Source organism: Myotis myotis, unplaced genomic scaffold, assembly GCF_014108235.1.
Source record: "Myotis myotis isolate mMyoMyo1 unplaced genomic scaffold, mMyoMyo1.p scaffold_m19_p_2, whole genome shotgun sequence".
Lineage (NCBI taxonomy): Eukaryota > Metazoa > Chordata > Mammalia > Chiroptera > Vespertilionidae > Myotis > Myotis myotis.
In genome coordinates, this window is record NW_023416324.1 from 84,723,508 (window position 1) to 84,747,395 (window position 23,888).

At 42.1% G+C, this 23,888-nt stretch overlaps 1 protein-coding gene across 1 annotated transcript in view; it reads left to right on the forward strand.

Annotated features, from left to right (window-relative positions):
• The first annotated feature begins 7,697 nt into the window (after positions 1-7,697).
• Positions 7,698-23,888, forward strand: part of NEDD9 (neural precursor cell expressed, developmentally down-regulated 9) — a 182,335-nt gene continuing 166,144 nt past the window's right edge. The window contains exon 1 of the mRNA XM_036347075.1: positions 7,698-7,852. The gene's annotated coding sequence lies outside the window, so the exon portion shown is untranslated. The remainder of the gene's footprint in view (positions 7,853-23,888) is intronic.

Here is a 23,888-nt window from a genome sequence, read left to right on the forward strand (position 1 = left end):
CCACCTGGTTCCCACCCCACTCCAGGCCCTCGCCCCCCCCCCCCACTGTCCTCGTTTATAGGTATAAGCTCTTTGTCCAATCTCTTCCCACACCCCCCATACTCTCTTCCCCACAAGAATTGTCAGTCTGCTCCCTTTCCATGCCCCTGATTCTATTACATTCACCAGTTTGTTCTGCTCGTCAGATTTTTTATTCATTTGATTTTAGATTCACTTGTTGATAGATATGTATTTGTTGTCACTTCGTTGTTCATAATTTTTATCTTTACCTTTTTCTTCTTCTTCCTCTTCTTAAAGAATACCCTTCAGTATTTCATATAATACTGGTTTGGTGGTGATGAACTCCTTTAGTTTTTTCTTGTCTGTGAAGCTCTTTATCTGACCTTCAATTCTAAATGATAGCTTTACTGGGTAGAGTAATCTTGGTTGTAGGTTCTTGGTATTCATCACTTTGAATATTTCTTGCCACTCCCTTCTGGCTTGCATAGTTTCTGTTGAGAAATCAGCTGACAGTCATATGGGCACTCCCTTGTAGGTAACTAACTGTCTCTTGCTGCTTTTAAGATTCTCTCTTTGTCTTTTTCCCTTGGCATTTTAATTATGATGGGTCTTGGTGTGGTCCTCTTTGGATTCCTCTTGTTTGGGGTTCTTTGCGCTTCCTGGACTTGTAAGTCTATTTCTTTCACCAGATAGGGGAAGTTTTCTGTCATTATTTCTTCAAATAGGTTTTCAATATCTTGCTCTCTCTCTTCTTCTGGCACCCCCATAATTCGGATGTTGGTACACTTGAAGTTATCCCAGAAGCTCCTTACACTATCTTCATATTTTTGGATATTTTTTTTTTCTTTTTGCTCTTCCAGTTGGGTGTTTTTTGCTTCCTTGTACTTTAAATCTTTGACTTGATTCTTGGGATCCTCTAATCTACTGTTGAATCTCTGTATATTATTTTTTATTTCAGTCAGTGTATGCTTAATTTCTGACTGGTCCTTTTCCATATTTTTGGCATTCTCACTAAAATCCTTAAAGGTCTCACTAAGTTCCTCAGAGGTTTGTAGAAGTTTCTTGAGTAACCTTATAACTGTGGTTTTGAACTCTATATCCAGTACTTTGCTTTTATCCATTTCTTTCATTTGTGACATCTTTCTTTGTCTCCACATTTTGGCTGCTTCCCTGTGTTTGTTTCTATGTGTTGGGTAGCTGCTAAGTCTCCTTGAGTTGAGAGAGTGGCCTTGTGTGGTCAGATGTCCTATAGGACCCAGTGGCTCAGCCTCCTGAGTCACCTGAGGTGGACACTCTTGGTGTACCCCTTTTTGGGATATGTGCACAGTCTTGTTGTAGTTAAGCCTTAATTGCTGTTGGTATCACTAGAAGGAATTGACCTCCAGGCCAATTGGCTATGAGGACCTGCTGTGTCTACAATGGAAGAGTTGCTGTGCAGGAGACACCCTAATGGGGAAGGACTTGCTTCAGTGGGGCTTTGGTGCTCACTGAGTCTTCCCCTTGAGTATGTCTCTTATGGATGTGAAGAGTTGTAATCTGGTATGGTCTTACACTGACCATTGGGTATACTGGCTCTTGGATCTCCAAGGAGGTGCAAAGTCAGTCACTGTCTGGGGCCACCCAGCAGGAGCTACAGAGAGATCTGCAGATTCCTCCTCTTTGTATCAGGTTTGGAAGTGCCCAGACAAGGCCCAGCTGTGTAGCAATGCAGGCTGCTGCTGCTGCTGCCTGTTTGACAGGTTTTAGGCTGAGAAAGGATAGGCCATTCATATGCAAAAGCCGCTGCACACAGCTTGGGTCAGGTTGTAAATTGGGTGGAGTGGGGGGGGGGGGGGTCTCAGAGAATCACCAGGGCAGAGCAAACAGCAATGGCTGCCAGTCAGCCCTCCACCGGAGAGGTCCTGGGGCAGGAAAAATGACTACTGTGAGCACCTTCCTTCTCAAAGAAAGCCGCCCTCGGGTTCTGGCCCAATGCCAGACAGTCCAGTTTCTCCCCATATGTGTCTGGGTCACCAGAGTCTCACCCAAAACTGGAGTTCAGAGCAATCAGGAGCTTGTATCTCCCTCCTGATTAAAAAAAGCAGCGTGCCTGTTGCCAGCCCATTCTGCGTGTGCCTCTGCACATCCTACCAGTCTCAATGCGCTTTCTTCTTTACCTCTAGTTGTAGAACTTCCACTCAGTCAGCTTTTCCATGGTTCTGGATGATAGTTTTTCTGTCTTTTAGTTGTAATTTTGATGTGGTTGTGAAAGGCAGAAAGTACAGGTGTTTACCTATGCCGCCATCTTGGTTCCCCCCTAAGCTATGAGTTTCTTGAAGGCAGGTCCATGTCTTGTGGACTGATATATCAAAAAATGCACAGGAAAGCTCAGGGGAATTTTCAGATACACAGTAGTTATTGAATGGACAAATAAGTTGGATCTTTTTGAGCTCTGATTTCTTCAACTAAAAATGAAAACCACAGAACTGACTGCCATTCCCGAGCAGGGATGAGGCATATGTTATAATACTAGACAACTTTGCTCTTAAAACTTTCCAAACCAACTCTTGAGCATATTCATTTAAATTCCTCAGTGGGAAGCTGATTTCCTATAGCTAATACTGTATTCAATCATGGATGAAAATGAGTCAAGCAAATGGAATAAAATACACACACACACACACACACACACACACACACACACAGAGACACACACACACACAACTTGGCCATATATTTTTTTAAGTTTTTCTCTCCTCATTTCTCCCTCCCCTAACCCTCAGCCTCCACTCCATACAACAGTCACTTCCTGGACCAAACATTCATGACAAATTCAAAACAGTTGCCTGGTGTTTGGCTACTGCTTAACAGGTAGTTATAAACTATTCTGTGGTGATAACCGATATTCCAGCTAACTGAGATGGCATGAGGAAGCTGATTAAAGTAGTGAAGAGATTGTTTAAAGATGAAAATGTAAACATGGCCTTTATTGGATAGAGTAATTAGAAATTACAGCTGTTTGGTTTTTTGTCAGAACCATCTGTGGTTTATCAAAATTTTGACACATGGCATAACCTGCCACTAATCAAAAAGAAGCAAACAAGCCAAAAAGAATGAATGAAAGAAAGAAAGAAAGAAAGAAAGAAAGAAAGAAAGAAAGAAAGGATAATCTAAGACTAAGTAGGAAAACAGACATGGAAAACCTCTATCTTTCCAAGTGGGAAAAAATATTTAACTTGTTATTCTGGTCTGTTTTGGGACAAAGTCAGCTTCTCGTTTGTTTTGACAAATGTGCCCTCTCTCCATTGTGAAGAATCCCACAGTGGATGGCCCAGGCAGCTCAAAGTGAGAAAAGAAGCCATGAGGATGTAGGTGAAAGAACAGAGCTAACTCTAACTAAGTTGCCAAACTCAAATAATTTATTTATTTATTTATTTATTTATTTATTTATTTATTTATTTATTTTTAAATTAAATCTTTATTGTTCAGATTATTACATTTGTTCCTCTTTTTTCCTCCCATAACTCCCCTCCTCCCAGTTCCCACCCCACCCTCTGCCCTCACTCCCCACCCACTGTCCTCATCCATAGGTGCACGATTTTTGTCCTCAAATAATTTATTTAAATGAAGCTCAAGCTTGGCTTTTTTGATACATCTAGAGTATCGTTGATTTATGGAGATTATTCGATGGCATTAACCTTCTGGTTATAATATATAACTGTAAATTATTTTTTCTAAAATTGACACATTTAAATTTATACTGCTTAACATCTAATGAAAAACCTAATACTTTAGCTGATTAGTGTAATAGGAAATTAGTACAGGGACATTTTGAAAAAAAATATGTACTGTCCATATTACTCCTCTACCTCTATCAATTTATTAAAAATATTCTGCACTATAAAATAAAAACTTGGAAAAAAGATAATGCTACCCAAAATCTACAACAGTTCTTGATGCATACATAACATGTACTCTAGAATGTTTTTTTAAGGAAAGAGAAATAAAGATTAAAAATAGAGTAACTTGGTATTTTCACCATGAATATTGCTAATTACACTTAAGAATGCAATATGTGGAGAGAAACTAAGATGGCGGCATAGATAAACACCGGGAAATTTCTGCTTCCCACAACAATCGATAAATGCATCAAAAACACAAGGTGGACATCATCCAGAACTACAGGAGGGCTGGCTGAGTGTAAATTCTACAACTAGAAGGAGAGAAAAGCACACTGCGAGCGGGAGGAGCTGCGGAGGTGGCGTGCAGAGGTACGGGGGCTCGCGCGCGCGCGCGGAAAGGGTCTGGCACCTGAGGACGCGGCTGTCTTTTTGAATCCGGAGGGAGACACAAGCTCCCGACGGCTCTGAAATCCGGTTCCGGGAAGTCTCTGGGGACCCAGGGCTCATACGGGGAAATACTGGACTGTCTGGCAGCGGGCGAGCTTGAGAGCGGCTTTCCCTCAGAGGTGCTTGCAGCCGTTGCCGGGACACTGGGACTCGCGACTCCTTAGGGCAGGGCTGAGGCTCCGCCATAGCTGCTTTCTCAGCCCTTTGATTCCTTGAGACCCCGCCCCACCCAGGCTGCGGCAGAGGCTTTTGCATATGAATGCCCCGGCCATTTGCAACCTGTAATTACCTAACCGCAGCCGGGCCAGATAGACTCAGAGCTTCCAAGAGAAGGCCCAGGCCCCACAGCGGCTTGCATTGCTACACAGCTGAGCATCATCAGGGCAGCTGATTCTCGCTGCCAATTGCCCTGGAGGTCAATTCCTCCCAGTGATCCTACAACAACCAAGGCATAGCTACAACAAGACTGTGCACAAAGCCCACGAGGGGGTGCACCAAGAGTGTCCACCTCAGGTAACTGGGGAGGCTGAGCTACTGGGCCCTACAGGACACCTAGCACACAAAGCCACTCTATCAACACAGGGAAGCAACCAAAATGCGGAGACAAAGAAACAGGTCACAAATGGCAGAAATGGAGGAAAGCAAACGATTGGATATAGAGTTTAAGGCCACGGTTATAAGGTTTTTCAAGAATTTTATGGAAACCGCCGATAAATTTAATGAATCCCTCAATAAGTATAGGGAGACCATGGAGGACATGAAAAAGGACCAACTAGAAATTAAGCATACACTGACTGAAATAAAGAATAATTTACAGAGATCCAGCAGCAGAAAAGAGGATCCCAAGAATCAAGTCAAAGATTTGAAATACAAAGAAACAAAAAATACCCAACCGAAAAAGAAAAAAGAAAAGAGATTCCAAAAATATGAAGATAGTGTAAGGAGCCTCTGGGACAACTTCAAGCGTACCAACATCAGAATTATAGGGGTACCAGAAGGAGAGAGAGGGCAAGATATTGAAAACCTTTTTGAAGAAATAATGACAGAAAACTTCCCCTACCTGGTGAAAGAAATGGACTTACAAGTCCAGGAAGCGCAGAGAACCCCAAACAAAAGGAATCCAAGGAGGACCACACCAAGACACATCATAATTAAAATGCCAAGAGCAAAAGATAAAGAGAGAATCTTAAAAGCAGCAAGAGAAAGACAGTCAGTTACCTACAAGGGAGTACCCATACGACTGTCAGCTGATTTCTCAACAGAAACCATGCAGGCCAGAAGAGAGTGGCAAGAAATATTCAAAGTGATGAATAGCAAGAACCTGCAACCAAGATTACTTTATCCAGCAAAGCTATCATTCAGAATAGAAGGTCAGATAAAGAGCTTCACGGATAAGAAAAAGCTAAAGGAGTTCATCACCACCAAACCAGCATTATATGAAATGCTGAAAGGTATTCTTTAAGAAGAGGAAGAAGAAAAAGGAACTCTTACCATTTGCCACAGCATGGATGGAACTGGAGAGCGGATAAATACCACAGGATCTCACTCATTTGTGGAATATAATGAACAACATAAGCTGATGAACAAGGACTGATCCAGAGACGGAGAGGCATTGATTGGACTGTCGGGACTTGGAGGGAAGGTAGGGGAGGGTGGGGGTAAGGGGGAAAGATCAACCAAAGGACTTATATGCAAGCATATAGGCCTAACCAATGGACATGGACAACGGGGGGGTGAGGGCATGAGCGGGGGTGGGGGGCGTGGGGGGTAGAGGGTAACGTGGGGACAAGGACACATATGTAATATCTTAATCAATAAAAATATATTAAAAAAAAAAGAATGCAATATGTGGATGATTATTAATATAAACGTTCTTGTTATTGATGTACTGATAAATCTCAATTGCACAAAGCATTGGCCTGAGTATTTGTTTCTTTGTTTAAATGTGATGTCTGCTTATGGCAGAGTATTCCTTAGCATGGTATAGGCCAGTGATGGTGAACCTTTTGAGCTTGGCGTGTCAGCATTTTGAAAAACCCTAACTTAACTCTGGTGCCATGCCACAAATAGAAATTTTTTGATATTGCAACAATAGTAAAACAAAGACATATTTTTGATATTTATTTTATATATTTAAATGCCATTTAACAAAGAAAAATCAACCAAAAGAATGAGTTCACGTGTCACCTCTGACACGTGTGTCATAGGTTCGTCATCACTGGTATAGGCTAACTCAACATTTTTAAATAAATGGCATGTATCTGAATTTCAGAGAAATCTTACTGCAAATCAAAACAAAACAACACACTAGAATTCACAAGAGTGCAACATACAACATGAGAGGAGTATAAAGATGAGGGGAGCACCCAGCACAACCCTTTCCTTGCCTCGGCGTTGGAGCAGGAAGGAGCAGGAGCATCAGGTACCACTGTTCATCTTGGGAGCATCTATTGCTCATGCCCTCTCCCTCTTTTCTCAACCCTGTATGCCCTCAAGTCATTTTCTATGTACCAGCAAGGTGTGGGAAGTAGGGGAGAGAAGGAAAAAGCAAAGGACTGAACTTATAATAACATCACTTGCCACAAATAAAAATAGCAAAAACGTAAATACTGCTTATTTATTTGTGCCAGGTACTCTTTTAATGCTTTACATATACTAACTTATCTAATTCTCACAACAACCCTACGATTATTCCCATTTTGCAGATGAAAAAGCTAAGACATAGAAATGCAAAAGAGTTCAAAGGGTAGAAGTAATTCAAACCTGGGAGCTTGGCTTCAGAGCATATCCACTTGTTTGCTACTCAAAAGTACAGCCAGAAAAACACAAAGGTCTTGGGACTAAGTAATTTTCCAATTCCCTTCCACAAACTCGTCACATTTAAGTAGGAGAGTCTCCATTTGCATACCTAGCCCCTAGCAAGGTGCCTAACACAGGGTATAGGCTCAATATATACTTGTAAAATGGAAGGATGTTTTGTGTCAATTTATAGTGGAACTCTGGAACATATGGAGTCCATAAAGCCACAAAAATCCCAATTTGGTTGGCCTTAAAATAGACTAATTTTTGCCTCTATGCAGCCTCGAAAGGGGCTTATGCCAATTAGAAAGTGCATTCCACAGAGTGGTATTGCATTAATAATTAAAAGATCACCCGTCTTTCTCAAGGTAGCAAACAGTATAGATTCAAACTAGATTTTTTACCTGTCCCTAAACTACAAATCGTCCACTGTGTATCAGTTCTGACAGAGAGGAAAAAAAAAAAAGCTCAGAGAGGAAACAAATTGAGACAACATCACTTCACAGCACCGGAAGGAAAAACACACACGCTTACGCCACTCATACTCTACGTGTGTGGTTGCTCAGTAGGGAAATGCTTGCAGCTGCCTTTAGAAGCAAGGCTGGTGGCTGCAACAAGAGAAGTTGGATCATGATTCAGAACTGAGCTACCACCTCCTGCCTGCTGCCCAGAGAAAGGCAAGGACACCAGGGAGACCAGAGGAGCCACCAACGGTGCTGCCCTGGGTGAGTTCTCAAACCCTTGCTGTGAACTGAGGGGAGAAGTGGGGAGACTCACTCAGACTCTGACTTCCTGAGTTGGTGTCAGACATCTGGTGGTGTTTCCCACCGTTAACACCCCTTCAATGGAGGTGGGAGGGACTCAACATGCCCCAGAGGAGAAACAATGATTCTAGGCCTCCTTCAAGTTGACCTGAAGGCACTGGCTTTAATGCAACTTAAAGCCTCTGTGATTCTATTTTTTTAAATCATCCTGGGCAGGTACTTCCTGGTGTGTAAAGTAGATGGCTCCTCCCTCTCCCTACCGTCCTCAGAGAGCTTACCTGTGATAACCTAGAGCTTTTGCTTTTCCTAAACTATTTCAGTACTTCAGAGTGTGGGCTGTCACTTCCACTTAGTGATGGATTAGAGTCACTTATGCTGCCATCCATATTCAGCTTCTCTGGGAAAGACTCCAAGGGGGGCAAGAAATGGTGATTGAGAATTGAACTCAGTGTGTGTCCCAGCTCTGCAGAGAACTGGTCATCAGCATCCCTTCTAGGGGGTTGGGGACAAATTGCACTTGTTCTATCTGTCCATACTGGGCCACACCAACAGCTCCATTCACACTTTTCTCTATATTTATTAATTCATTTAACTCATTCATCCATGCAATTGCCTTTCTTCCACAAAGGATTCAAGGGCACTTTTTGTCTTGTTGAAATTATTTAAAAAGAAAGAACATATACAACTTCAAAGGGGGAAGCTATTCTAAAAGGGTTATACAATAGTTCCCCCATCTGAGGTTTTACTTTCGTGGTTTTAGTTACCTGGCCGTCAACTGTGGTCCAAAAATATTAAGTGGAAAATTCCAGAAATAAACAATCCCCAAGTTTTCAATTATGCACCGTTCTGAGTAACACAATGACATCTTGCACTGTCCTGCTCCATCCTGCATGGAATGCGAATCATCTTTTGGTCCAGCATCTCCACATGTATCTACTCCCCACCTGCTAGTCACAGTAGCCGGCTCAGTTATCAGATTGACTGTCTCGGCATTACAATGCTTGTGTTCAAGGAAGCCTTATTTTATTTCATAATGGACCCAAGTAGGGATTCTGGCCATTCAGATATGCCAAAGAGAAGCTGTAAAATCTGACCTTTAAGTGAAAAGGTGAGTTCAGTAAAATAAGATATTTTGAGAGAGACCACACTCATGTAACTTTTATTACAGTATATTATTATAATTATTCTATTTTATTATTAGTTATTATTGCTAATCTCTGTGCCTAATTTATGCATGAAACTTTATCATAGGTATGTGTGTATAGTAAAGAAAGCCTATATAATAAAAGGCCAGGCACCATAAGCGTAATGACCAGAACGACCGCTTGACCAGTCGCCATGCGGTGCATTGACCACCTCTCGTTTCCCTCACACACACACACACACACACACCACCACCACCACCACCCCACCCCCAACCCCCGCCTACAGGCTCCGATCTCAGCATGGCAAATGGGAAACCACGGGGAACCGGTGGGTGGCAGCAGCGGCCAGAGCAAAGCAACCTGGGAGGCCAGAGCGAAGCAGCTCAGGTCCTGGGTGCCTGGCAGTGGTAGCTGGAGCAAAGCAGCCCGGGTCCCAGGTGCCGGAGGGAAGTTGGTGCTGGCAGCTGGGGGAAGGAAGGCCTAATCTTGCACGAATTTTCATGCATCGGGCCTCTAGTAGTTTATATAAAGTTTGGTGCTATCCCAGGTTCTGGCGGTTTGGAATGTTATCTCCCCTGGGTAAGGGGTGACTGCGACATGCTGATGCTGTGTGGAGGGCAGGCAGTCTTCTCCCTGTGCTGGTGACGAGAGGTGGAGTGGGTAGTCCAGTGCTTTTCCCTCCCGCAGGAGAGCCCTCCTTTCCCTGGGAAGCTGGTTTCCTACCCAGAAGTGGGGGGAGGAGCAATGCCCATGACAGAGCCTGGGAACCAGCCCCGCGGTTTTCCTTCTTGCTTCTGTTTCTTCCCCAGTTTGGTTATTTTCAAGGACATTCCTGTTGTAAGGATGGGGCAGGTGGAGCAGTGGAAAGGGAAGAACATGAAATCAGTTTTGAGTTAGAGCTCCACCATTTCCCATTAATTAATTTAACAGACATCTAGTGAATATCCACTTTTAAGTCAAAACTTACATAAGTTGAAGCAAAACTGACATTGCCCCATCTCCTCTCAAAAGTACAGTCCAGACGTTAATTAGTGAGTACACAAATGTGTCTGACTAGCATGGCTAGGTGGTTGAGCATCGACCTATGAACCAGGAGGTCATGGTTTGATTCCTGGTCTGGGCACATGCCTGGATTGTGGGCTCAATCCCCAGTGTGCGGTATGCAGGAGGCAGCCAATCAATGATTCTCTCTCACCCTTGATGTTTCTATCTCTCTCTCCCTCTCCCTTCCCCTCTGAAATCAATAAAAATATATACTTTTTAAAAGTACACAAATGTGATGAGGACCAGAACATACTGTGGTGGACCTGATCTCACCTGGAGTTGGGGAGGTTTCCATAAGGAAGATGGATATGAGAACTGGAAAAACTGTGAGTTCACAAGGCTAATGCTCCAGACCGAGGGAACAGTTTACCATGCCCTCAGACAGGAGACCACAGAATTGTCCAGCTCAATTAAAGCCAGTGGCCAGAGGGAAGAGGGGAGTAGCTCAAAACGAGCCTAAAAGGACAGCATTAAAAATGTTGCTTGTTCTGGAAGGTGAACACGCTAGAGGTTCTGTGATCTGACCTGCATTTTAAAGGAATCCCTCCTGGTATGGAATAGAGAATGGATGAGAAGGGCCTTGTCTATGGACAGGGAGACCAGTTAGATCAATAAAGTCAGCCACACAAGGACGTCTATAGGAGTACAGACAAGATAAGAGTGGTGACAGTGGAGACAGAATATACAACTAGAAATTAGTCAGCTTAGAAAGGAAAATCAACAGGACTTGGTGGTGGACAGCAAGGATACCCAGACCCAGATGGTAATTGAAGCCATGAGTACAGGTGATACATACAGTCAGGCATTGATTACTGATGGGCATATGTTCTGAGAAATGTTCGTTAGGCAATTTTGTCATTGTACAAACATTTGGGGGCCATGATAAACAAAATAACATGAAATTAAATCAAGCACAGGAAAAAATTGTATAATCAAGAGACACTGCAAACACCAGATGTATAAGGCTACTGCCAGTATATCACAGTATACTAGTTTACAGCAAACTTTTTTAATAAGTAGAAAGAGCACACTAAAATAATGATAAAAAGTGCAGTATAGGAAGTACATAAGCTAGAAACATAGCCATTAATTCTCCTTATTGAGTATTATTTACTGTACATAATTGTAAGTGCTATACTTCTATATGACTAGCAGCACAGTAGATTTGTTTACGCCAGCATTGCCACAAACACATTTGTAATGCATTCTGCTTGGATGTCATCATGGCTACAACATCACTATTCAATGGAAAATTTGCAGCTCCGTTATGATCTCACGGGACCACTGTTCTACATGCAGCCTGTCATTGACGAAACACTGTCATGCAGTATATGACTATACTTAACAGCAAAAAATGAGAAAAGAGAAGGGTAGCTTAGAATGGAACCTCGAGAAATTCTAACATTTAAATAGAGGTACAGGAGAATGAGCACTTCAAGAAGGCTAGGATAGTTTCTTGAAAAGTTAAACACAAAATTACCCCATGGCCCAGCAATTCCACTCCTAGTTATAAATCCAAAAGAACTGAAAATAGGGACTCAAATAAGTACGTGTACATGCATTTTCATAGGACCACTACCCACAATAGCAAAAAAGTGGAAACAACTTAAATGTCCATCAACAAGTGAATGTGGTGTAACCATACAATAGAGTTTATTCAGCAACAGAAAAGAATGAAGTACTGATACATGCTACAGCATTGACAAGTTGCAAAAACATTGTGCTAAGTGGAAGAATCCAGGAACAAAAAGTATATGATTCTATCTATATCAAATATCCAGAATACGTAAATCAGCAGAGGAAGAAGGCAGCTTGACGGTTACCAGGGGCTGGTGGTAGTGAAAAATGGGAAGCAACTGCTTAAAGGGAATGGAGTTTCCATTTGGGGTGATAAAAATGTTTTCAAACTAGATGGAGGTGCTGATTACACAGCATTCTGAATATATTGAATATCAAACAACTTTCTCTTTAAAAAGGCTAATGTATGTTATGTGAATTTCACTTCAATATTTAAAAAAAAAGGAAGACTCAGAAGGTATAACCAGAGGTGAAGAAGAATACAGGATGTATACTTTGGTCAATGTTATAATTCCTGGTGCCTCTTCCTCTATATGAAAATAAGGGAAATAGCTATGCTGAGGGCTGTGGTAAGGATTAAATGTGATAATATTTTTAAGCTGCTAGCAGAGAAGGGTGTCATAGAAGCAGTCAGGGTCCTACCTACAGTCCTTCAGGCCTCATCAGGACTGGGCTGACTCCTAGCAGCCTGAATCAAGACTTGAGGACTTTCTCCAAACCAGGCAGCACCACTGTAATTGCCCAAAGGCAAATGAAAATGCCCCCAAATTAACTCTCCAATGGGCTTTAACAGTGGTTCCCACTGTAGGGCACATGCCCCACAGGAGGGCAATTTGATTTTTAAGGGGGGGGGGGCAATTTGAGAATGAGTTATTAATAGTGAATTTTTTGCATTTCTTATGGTTCTAGGGGCCTCATATACAGAATGTAAATATGTATTATGACATATTTTTACATTTCAGTTCTCTATTATATGTTTTGAAACTTTATTTACTATTTTTTCCATACCACTTCCCATTTTTATTTCTTTTAAACAACTTCTTAATGATTTCTTCCTTAGTACTGCAACTGTCCTTTCGTTCTTTTAGTTTTCTCTTTCATGGATGCCATGTTCTTTGGAGGCTTGTTTAGACCAAGTTAAAGGCCTTTTAGGCTCCCTCTACATGAATAAGAGTTTCCTTTTTGAAAAACTGAGAATTATATGTCTCGGTGGGGAGGGCATTAGGATTTTAGAGATGCTTATGTGGGGCATGGCCAAAAAAAGGTTGGGAACCACTGGGCTATAAGGATCCCAGTTCACTCAGGCATGAGTGGAATAACTCTCAAGATACATGTCTGACCTTTTCCCAAAGTTTCCACATGGGTTTAAGTTCCAGTTGCCCACAGTAGTTGCTGTGCCCTTCATGGCTTTCCTTTCTCTCCTTTTACTTCCCCCACTGCTAACTCCCCACCAGGGTGTCCTGGGATCACTTCTTAAACCACATGCACTTGAATCCTATGTGAGGGCGGCTTCTGGAGGAACCCAAAACCACCTGCAACACATGCTGTGGATACTCAAGTTGGTTCATCCTCTGTTCTCCAGTGACCAACTCTTTGACCTTAGGTGTCTGCGTTTTGATATTCCTCATAGCCATCTCAAGGCCCTATGGGGGAAGGTCCTCCTCCTCCCCTCTGAGATCCCCTGGGATGAAGGTCCTCCTCCTCCCCTCTGAGATCCCCTGGGAGGAAGGACCCAGGTTAACTATTACAGGGAGAACTCCTTTCAACTCTTCGTGCCTTGCATGAAGCTGCACCCATGGAGACACATCCTATTATTCCCCTCCAGTTTCCTTCTGCTTCTCTGTCCACCTTCTTCTCATCTCATCAAAATTTCCAAAGTGTGGGGCACCATATAATAATTTTATATTGTGTGCAATACACAGATGTGTTGACCTAGCTGGTTTGGCTCAGTGGATAGAGCGTCGGACTGTGGACCAAAGGGTCCCAGGTTTGATTCCGGTCAAGGGCACATGCCTGGGTCGCGGGCTCGATCCCCAGTTGGGGGTATGCAGGAGGCAGCCGATCAATGATTCCCTTTCATCATTGATGTTTCTATCTCTCTCTCCCTCTCCCTTACTCTCTGAAATCAATAAAAATATATTTAAAAAATACACAGATGTGTTATTAAATCACATTGAATCACTAGACTTTGTCACAGAGAGAAAGCGTTTTCATTTTCACTCTTTTAATTTAGGCCTGATCTTAACATCCTCTATCCATTGTCATTTACTTTTTTAACAAAGAGAAAGTGGATCTCAGGCTACGAGCCATTGGTAGGCAATGGTAGCTAGCTAAAAGGTAATAGCATGGTTTGTGGGTGTTTTTTTATTTTGAATTTATTTTTCATGATTATTTGCTAGTAACTGCAATGGCAATGTTTTTATTTTCAGGAGTGGTATAAACGTTTTTTTTCTTTTAAATAGAATTGTCTTTAAATAAAAAGAAATGTGGGACAATTTATATAAAGGAACACATAAGTGCATATGTGTATATGCAATTTTTATATATTTCCATACAAATTAATTGACATATAATTTATGTGTATATGCAGTTTATTTTTGCCTGTTTGGGAAATTTTCACTAGTGTAATCACAACATATTTATTTTTCCAAAACTGGCTCTCGGGCTCCACATTATATTGGAGGGTCATCCATGCCGATGCAAATAGATGTGAAGTGATAGAAGTGATAGATGTCATATGTCTGAACATGTTCAGACATATGACATCTATCACTTCTATCAATGGGCAGTGCTCAGTAATTGCCAGAGATGAAGCCTCAGAATGTAACTTCAGGAAGGCACAATGCTCTCCAAATTTCTCCTTCTCTGACGTATTAAATATTACCAGCACAGGCAAGAAGCTTTGTCTTATGCTAGAAATAGGTTTTAACTGTGGATAAGAAGTGAATGAATTAAGAACTTGAGGATCAGAAGAAAAAAAAAACATCAAGAGAGGGCAGAGACCTGAAACAGACAAGGAAGGGGTACCACGGACTCCTGAGATAAAACGTACTCAGGGATGAAAAATCGTGTTGATTGCCGGCACACTCAGGAAAGCTTTCACCCTCCCAGCCCACTTCCCCTGCCACATAAGCCCGGGTGGAAGGGTGTCTATGAAAACTCTTTATGAACACATCCTCCTCCAGATGGGCAAACAGGCGCCGCCAGGACCCATCGCTTTGCTGAATGCGGAAGAGGACCACATTTTGTACCAATGTATTTTTAGAGTCATCTTCTCCTTACAGTGTATGGGACTAATTAGCACAGTGTTTGTGAACCCTTTGTAACCTTCTGACTAGTTTCCATGACTCTGAAATTCCCCGCCCACAGCTTCACTCGTAAAGAGTGGAAATATTTAGAGGAAGTGATACCATCAGCCACTTAGCTTCACCATGGGAAGTATTTTCCCCTAAGAGCCCAGTGGGGAGCCGGGGCCTCACCTGCCGCCGTTGCAGCATGGCTTCATCATGCGCAGGGCTCTCTCAGCACCTGCTTCGCTAGAGAGAACATGTGCAGGTGCTTTGCATCACTAGAGAAACGAAACCGTGAGGAGGTGACACTCTGCCTAGTGGAGAAGTTGAAGTCAGTAGCTGGTGTCAGGGGTTGTGTCTGGCTTTGGTGGGTGTGAGGGTTTGGTGGATGAGTGTGATTTTTGGAATGAAATGTATTGATGGATTCATTGAAAGAGTAAATAACTAAGGGATACTGTATGGTTAGAGGTTCCTCAGAGAAACAGAACCACTAGGATGTGTGTGTCTACGAATACGTATACATAGAGATTTATTTTAAGGAATAGGCTCATGCATTTATGGAAACTATAAAAATCTGCAGCCTAAGCTGGCAGGCTGGAGACCCAGGGAAGAGTTATGTTGCAGTTGAGTGCAAAGTCTGCCGGCAGCATTATAGCTCAGGAAAAGTCCGTCTTTCTTCTCTTAAGACCTTCAACTGATTAAATGAGGCCAATTACCTTATGGAGACTTATTTGCTTTACACAGAATTGACTGACTTTGTTACTCTTACCTAAAATATAACTTCACAGCAACATCTAAAATCATGTTTGATCAAATGTTTGGGTGTCTTAGCCTAGCCAAGTTGACACATAAGATCAACCAAAGGACTTGTATGCATGCATATAAGCATAACCAATGGATAAAGACACTGGGCGGGGGGTGGTGGAGGGGAGGCGAGGGCATGAGTGGGCGGACGGGGGGGGGGGGGGCAAGGGGAGGATAAGGACACATTTGTAATACCTTAATCAATAAAGGAAAAAAATTAAGAAAAGATAAACCAGCACAGATACCATGTCTTATTTCAGAAAGTAAGTTAGTTATTTATTCAACATTTGTTAAGGGCCCACTATGGGCCAGACACAGTGCTAAGTGTTGAAGATTCAGTAGTGAAGCCAAGCAAAGTCCCCATCCTCACATGCAGGAAGTATCCAAGTAATTAAAAACATGTGCAGTAGGTTCCATACCCTCAAGAAGCACTCAAGCCAATCAAATCCAATTTTTCCTTAAAATATGGTATTGGAATATAGTGAGGTTGTGTCTTTATGGACTTTATGGTTGACAAGGAACCTCAGATGTAAATTATACAATTAAAACATATTTCAACAATTATGCACAAGATGCTATCCATTACACAGCTTTCAAAAGCATGCATAATTCAGCTATAACTGACAGTGAGGATTAACAGATTGCATAAAGTTGTATTTAAAATAAAATAAACTTAGGACTGCTAGAGTGGCATTCATTTTTTTTGGTTACTTTAAATTATTTACTTTATTGGCCTCTCTCTCTCTCTTTCTCTCTCTCTCTGCATGCACACACACACGTGTGTGTGTGTGTGTGTGTGTGTGTGTGTGTGTGTGTACTGAAGCAAGGGGAAGCATTAGAAATGAAGGCAACAGTTCAGTTGTTTAGAACTAATAATCCATTTCCTAAAATGATGGGATTATATGTGCCACTTGCTGTTACGTATATATGTGGCCATGGGCAGACTTGCACCAGTGTACTATGGGACCTGCGAGCTGATCCCTTTGCCAGCGAACTGAGTGGGAGCCATCCTCTTGCACACAGGACAAGTGGCTGCAGGTCTGGCAATCCATTGTGAAAGTAAGAAGCCCACTTTATCTGGCCGCACAATCTGTTGCAAAGACAGACTTTTCCTCAGGAAAGCAATTTTGGAACTACTCCAGGGTTTGAATAGCAGCCTGATTGAAAACAGAGTTCAACTCAATATAGTAGAGCAAAGACTATTTTTGGCCTAAGCATTTTTCAGAGAAGATGTTGCTGACAGCTTGCTCCAGCCATAGGAAAACCTCAGTAATGCTTCCATATACTATCTTACTCTAAGCAGGCCTGTGATTGGTCCCCTTGTGTCCCTGCCAGGATGGTCTAACAGTAAAATGTGTCTATTCCATAGTTAAATGTTGCATAGGAAAAAGATTTTTCACATAAATCATTTAACTTCCCAACAATATCCCCAACAATACTGAGACAATTTTGCTCACTTCTATGCCATTTTTTTTTCTCTGCTGCATAATTTATCATTTTTTAAGAGCCTTTTGGCCCAACACTCTCTATTTCAGTTCAACCCAGCATGGTTTCGGTTTCTTCCTTTTGAGGCAATTTAAAATGCAGTTGTGCATGACATTACAAACATGAAAACAGTCCAAAATCCATCAGTAGGGTTCTTATTACAATTTGGCAATTCACACTTTGGAATACCATGCTACTGTTAAAAAAGAATAAAGCTGATCCATACACAGAGACATAAAAAGATGTGAACTAAATTTAAAGCACCAAATACAATAGAACAAACAGTATAAGTTCCTTTTCTAATAAAATGATCATAATGATCACTTTTCTTGTTTAAAACAAAAAGATCATTGGAGTTCAGGAAATTGGCAGATCTAAGAGTAACTGGTGGGGTGCTGAAGAGGGCAGTTCTGGAGCCACTGCCTGGGCTTGAATCCCACCTCCATCACCCACCGGCTGTGCGCTGTCGAGAGGGTTACTTTACTTTTCTATTTCTTAGTTTCTCATCTGCAGAAGGGAGGTAAAACAGTCCTACCTCACTGGGTGGTTTTGAAGATTTTATGAGTCAATATATGGCCTTGAGTGTTTTGTGAGTTGATATATGCAAGGTACCTAAAATAGTATCTGACAGAATAAATGCTGAATACACATTAGCTAGTAGGAGGAAGAGAAGGAGAGAGAATAAGTTTTTATAAAAGACAAGAGGCCTAAAGAATGAGTAGGGGCCCTAGCCGATTTGGCTCAGTGGATAGAGCATTGGCCTGCAGACTGAAGGATCCCGGGTTCGATTCCAGTCAAGGGCACATGCCCAGGTTGTGAGCTTGATCCCTGGTAGGGGGCGTGCAGGAGGTAGCCAATCAATGATTCTCTCTCATCATTGATGTTTCTATCTCTCTTTCCCTCTCCCTTCCTCTCTGAAATCAATAAAAATATTTTTTTAAAAAAGAATGAGTAGGGTTTGCTCAGCCAATGTGGCTCAGTGGTTGAGTGTCAGCTAATGCAAAGAGAGGTCACTAGTTTGATTCCTAGTCAGGGCACATGTCCAGGTTGCAGGCTCGATCCCTAGTAGGGGACTTGTGGGAGGCAGCCAATGGATATTTCTCTGTCATTGATGTTTCTATCTCTCCCTTTCTCTCTCTCTCTAAAAACCATAAATAATATTTAAAAAAAAAAAAAAGAATGTGTAGGATTTGACAAGAAAAGAGAATTTCAGAATAGAAGACCATGGAAAATGAAAAAACAATCTATATATATAAAAGCCTAAGCAACCAGAATAACCAGTCACTATGATGTGTACGGACCACCAGGGGGCAGATGCTCAATGCAGGAGCTGCCCCCAGGTGGTCAGTGTGCTCCCATAACCAACCTCCCCTAGCCAGCCAACCTCCCGAGATCCCTCCCCCAGGCCAGCAAGCCCTGATCACCTGATCTGGGCCTGCTGGCCAACCTCCTATGGTCCCTTCCCCGGGCCAGGCCCCAGTCTGGGACAGGGAACTGGGGGTGAGTGACAGTGGATGCAGCACCTTTCCCAGGGCGGATGAGGGCCGGCTCTTTCCTTGGGGCAGACAGCCAACCTCCCATGTCCTATCCCTCCCCCTGGTCAGCAAGCCCTGATTGGCCATCCGCCCACTAGTCACAGTGGTGGTATGGCAGCAAAGGAAGGAGGAGGGGGGAGGCAGGTTAACTGCATGGTGGTGGGGTGCTAACAATGGCGGTGTCAGCATCCAGCATCCATTCCTTCCATGTTCGGCCTGGCAACCATCACCTCCTCTCCGGCCTGGGCCTGATCGGCCTGACCCTGATCAGTCCTGTTCGCCGACCAGGCCTAGGGACCCACCTGTGCATGAATTTCATGTACCGGGCCTCTAGTAAACAAATAAAAGGGGATGAATGAAACAATCCAATTAAGTTCAGCTCAGCCACTGTAAAGATACCTAAGTGATAAAGGGGAGCACATAGTACAAATATTAAAATGAAATACAAGGATAATTTTTTAAAGTTTACTTTCCCTGGCTGGGTGGTTCAGCTGGTTGGAGTGTCACCCTGTACAGCAAAGGATTGCAGGTTCCATCCCTGGTCCTACAAGTATAGGAGGCAACTGATCAATGTCTCTCTCTCTTTTTCTCTCTCTCATCAATAAATATATTCTCAGGTGAGAAATAAAATAAAGTTTGTTTTCCTTTGTTTTCATGTAGACCAATCTGTGTACTAGTCACCAGTCTGACAAACATTTATGGAGTGTCTATAGTATGTGGCCCTGTGGGAACAAGATCATCAGTCCCTGCCAGCATGGAATTTTTTTGAAGTTGCTTTAAAGTAGGAAAACTATTGGGATTATTTGTTTCATTGTGTGTTGATTTGTAATGTACCCAAGTGTTATCATAATTACCTCAGTGTGACTCATAATACAAAGAAAAAAAAGTTACAGACAACTCTTGATTCTGTGCTAATGAGGAATCAGGGGACTAAATATAATTCATAAATTAAATTGTGTTTATTTTATTTGCAAGTTAAATAAATCATCATTGTTTTATTTTTTAAGTTGAAAGCCTTTCTCCATCTGTTTGGATTTCTGGTTAACCTCCATGCCCATCTCTCTTTATAACTTCCGAATGGCCTTGGGGGCTGGGAAAGAGGGGAGTAGTTGTCAGGTTACCACAGTAAGTTCTAAGCAGCACCTTGGTCACTGAGCTGGGCGACCTTGCCAAACACTGTATCACCTTCAACCAGTACAGTGGGGCCTTGACTTACGAGTTTAATTCGTTCCGAGACTGAGCTCATTAAGGAGCTCGTTAACTCAAATTACTCTGTCAACTCAATGCAAAACATCGTGGAGAGACAGCTGGTATCTCAAAAAACTCGTTAGTCGGTACACTCGTAAGTCAAGGCCCCACTGTAAATTAAATGCAAGTGGTTCCCTGAAACACTGAGGCTTTGGCTGGCTACTCCTGACCACACTGAGAGCCCAAATCCAGTCTTGTAAATCTCTCCGAGTTCAGACATTTCATAGCTCTGCAGAATTTATTCACCATGGTGCTGTGTGGAAGGTGCCAAGAAAGTGAGTAGCTAAATTTAAGGAATTACAGAAATTAGTTGATCCAAAGTGGTATCATTCACTCTTTAGAGTCCCATTGCCAAGGACTGAGTTGGGGAGTATGGTCTATGGAAGAGTTAAAAATCAGACAAAAACCATTACAAAAATTTCCACTGAAAAATAAGTTCCTTGTAAGAGAAGCTGAGAGACCTACTAACTGCAGCTTATTCTGAACCTAATGACAGTCTGCAGCATTTAGGAAGAGAGCACAGGACATTTGAATGACTGAAGGGAGAGGAGACTCCACGTGGATGGACCTGAATCTAACAGGCATGATGAGTGCTTTAGAAGGTTGATCCATTTCAGAGTGAGCTGCAGTGGGGATGAGTCACATTTGCTTTCTCCAAGATTCTTACCAACAGTAAAGATTGATAAAACACATTTGTGCTGCTCTGTTTTTCAAAAGTTCAACCGTCTAATAACTTTAGCAGGCACCTCATACTACACTGCCTACATTTCAAACCTTTCCTTGATGTAGGATGATCACAATGGAAAGGAATGTTATGCTTATCCCGCCATCGGTATGATTTTGTCTTTCTTAATCCTAGAAACTAAATCACTGGCTACTTCAGAGGCTCTGAGCTAAATCTTAATTGATGCCCATTGCCTTTTTAGAGCACTGTGAGTGATGTCAACCAGACACACCTGGAGGAGGGGTTAAGGCTGCTGCAATGAGGGAGAGCTAATATTTTGACCCGTTTATTGCAACACCCTTTTCATTTGTAATTTAGCTTTATAAGGCTCTCCGCTTGAGGTGACCCTCTTTTCTTAATGTTCAATATGGTGGGAACTAGGTTTTTATTTTGTTTGATTTTTCTCTTCAATCTTGGTGCTGGTTAACATCATTGGATCAAAATATTAATTGCTAACATTTAGGTACTAATTTATGATTCAGTCAGCACACTGACTGCATGATCTTATTTAATGTTCACAACAGTCCTGGGAAGTATTACTATATCCCCCACTCCACAGAAATTACAGTGAGAGACTGCAGTGGAATAGATGAGGTGACTTATGTAAGGTCGGGCAACTGGTCAAATGACACAGCTAAAACTGAAACCCACGTCTTTTTTTCCTCTATAATTCTTTTTTAAAAAAATAAAGCTTTATTGTTCAGATTATTCCAGTTGTTCCTCTTTTTCCCCCCCATAGCTCCCCTCCACCCAGTTCCCAACCCACCCCATGACCTTACCCCACCCCCACCCCCACCACTGTCCTCATCCATAGGTGTAAGATTATTGTCCAATCTCTTCCCGTACCTCCCACACCCTCTTCCCCCCAAGAATTGTCAGTACACTCCCTTTCTATGCCCCTGATTCTATTATATTCACGAGGTTATTTTGTTCATCAGATTTTTTATTCACTTGATTTTTAGATTCATTTGTTGATAGATATGTATTTGTTTTCATTTTGTTGTTCATAATGTTTATCTTTACCTTTTTCTTCTTCTTCCTCTTCTTAAAGAATACCCTTCAGCATTTCATACAATACTGGTTTGGTGGTGATGAACTCCTTTGGCTTTTTCATCTATGAAGCTCTTCAATTCTAAATGTTAGCTTTGCTGGGTAGAGTAATCTTGGTTGTAGGGTCTTGCTATTCATCACTTTGAATATTTCTTGCCACTCCCTTCTGGCCTGCATAGTTTCTGTTGAGAAATCAGCTGGCAGTTGTATGAAACCCAGGTCTTTTGTTTTTATTCTTTGGTTAATTCTCACATGAGGACTTTTTCCCATTGCTTTTCAGAAAGAGTGGAAAGGAGAGAGAGAGAGAGAGAGAGAAAGAGAGAGAGAGAGAGAGAGAGAGAGAGAGAGAGAGAGAGAGAGAGAGAAGAGAAGAGAGACGCATTGACAGGTTGCCTCCTGCACTCAGCTGGATGTGAGTGGTGGGTGGGCAGGGAGTGAACCTGCAACCCAGGTATGTGCCCCTGACTGAGAACTGAACCTGAGACCCTTCGGTGTGCAGGATGATGCTCTAACCACTGAGCACACAGGCCAAGGGGAAACCCAGGTCTTTTGACTAAGTCATTTGCTAAAACATTCATCCAATGACTGGGCAGCTCTGCAGTGGATCCTTAACTGTGTAGATATTTTTGGTGTGAAAACATTGCCTTTTCTTAGATAAAAAATGCACTTTTTTTCAAGATAGGAAATTGTTGGGTTTTTTATTCTACCTCTACCATGTTGCTCTTAAAGTGCTGATAACCAAGGGCCAGGATTTTCCACAGAAATGTCTACTGTCTACTGTGTGCGTGAAGTAGCCCTTCAATACATCAGGTTTTTTCCTATATCACATTTCCTTTTTGTGGCATTTGTTTTGACTAAGTCCCCTTTTGAAGCACCTAATATCCAGGGGTTCCTTCCAATTTTACTTTATCAAAATGTGTTTGTAAAGAAGAATTTGTTCTCATTGATTTCAACTGGTTTATCACCAAGGCACTACTCCCCTGCTAGTTGCATTTTAAGTCACATTTCTTACTGTGAAAGAAGTTTGCTTCTCAAATAAAGTGGGTTTGGGGGAGTAGATGGAGAAGAGGAAATTTTAAATCAGGGACATCTTCCTTACCCTCCAGATTCTACCATATAGATGTAATGTGCTCTAGCTTTAGCCAACTCAGTTCTAACTAGGACATCTTGATCTACCACCCAAGGAAACGTAGCACTTGCCACGCATTTGCTATAATGTACAGCAAGCAGGCATTTAGCAGGAAGAGTTGTTTTTCTTTGAACGCAGTACAAGAATGGATCTGGGGAATGCTGGGGTCATTTGTTTCCTCATTGGAAAGAAACAGGATGATGTTTCTACATTAAATATAGGGTGACCCAAAGTTCACGTAAGATTTGAAATTAAATTAAATTGCAAATCTTGCATGAATTTTGGGACACCCTATAGAAGGCTTGGAAGGTAAGAAGGGGTGAGGATAATTATGAAAAAATTTCAGCAAACAGAATGTTAAATATGCTATTGTAAAACAAAGTGCTTCTATTTGGGGGCTGGATGGTAGGAGATATGGTTACCACAATGAAGGGGGCTCAGCCAAACTGCCCACCCTCTCCTATGTCTGCCTCAGTGCTTCTAAAAACCCAGCCTGCTTTGTGACTTTACCACAGTCACCACAGTTCCAGCTGGACACAAGGAGACCATAAGAGACACAAAGGAAGAAGGGAAGAAGTATAGAGGCTCCATTTGTATAGAAAAATCATTGTAATAGATATTATTGTTAAAAAAAATACATAGACGATAAGTTCTGTACCATTTTCCTGTCTTTTCCATCTTCATAAATGTTTCAATTTATTGGACACATTCTGCTTATTATTGGAACTGTGGAAAATATATGGTAGATTTCCTGGTTAGGAGGTAGAATTGATAGAGAGCTGGTGGGTAATGATATAATAATAGAGTTTTAGTGAATACTTGGTATATCCTAAGCAAACACACCTCCTTTGACTTACAATCACCCAATGAGGGAGGTATTATCACTATAATTTTAGAGTCTCCATGAGGGCTCTGGAGCCAGCCTGCTTGGGTTCAAATCCTGGTTTGCCATGAGCCTGCTGGGT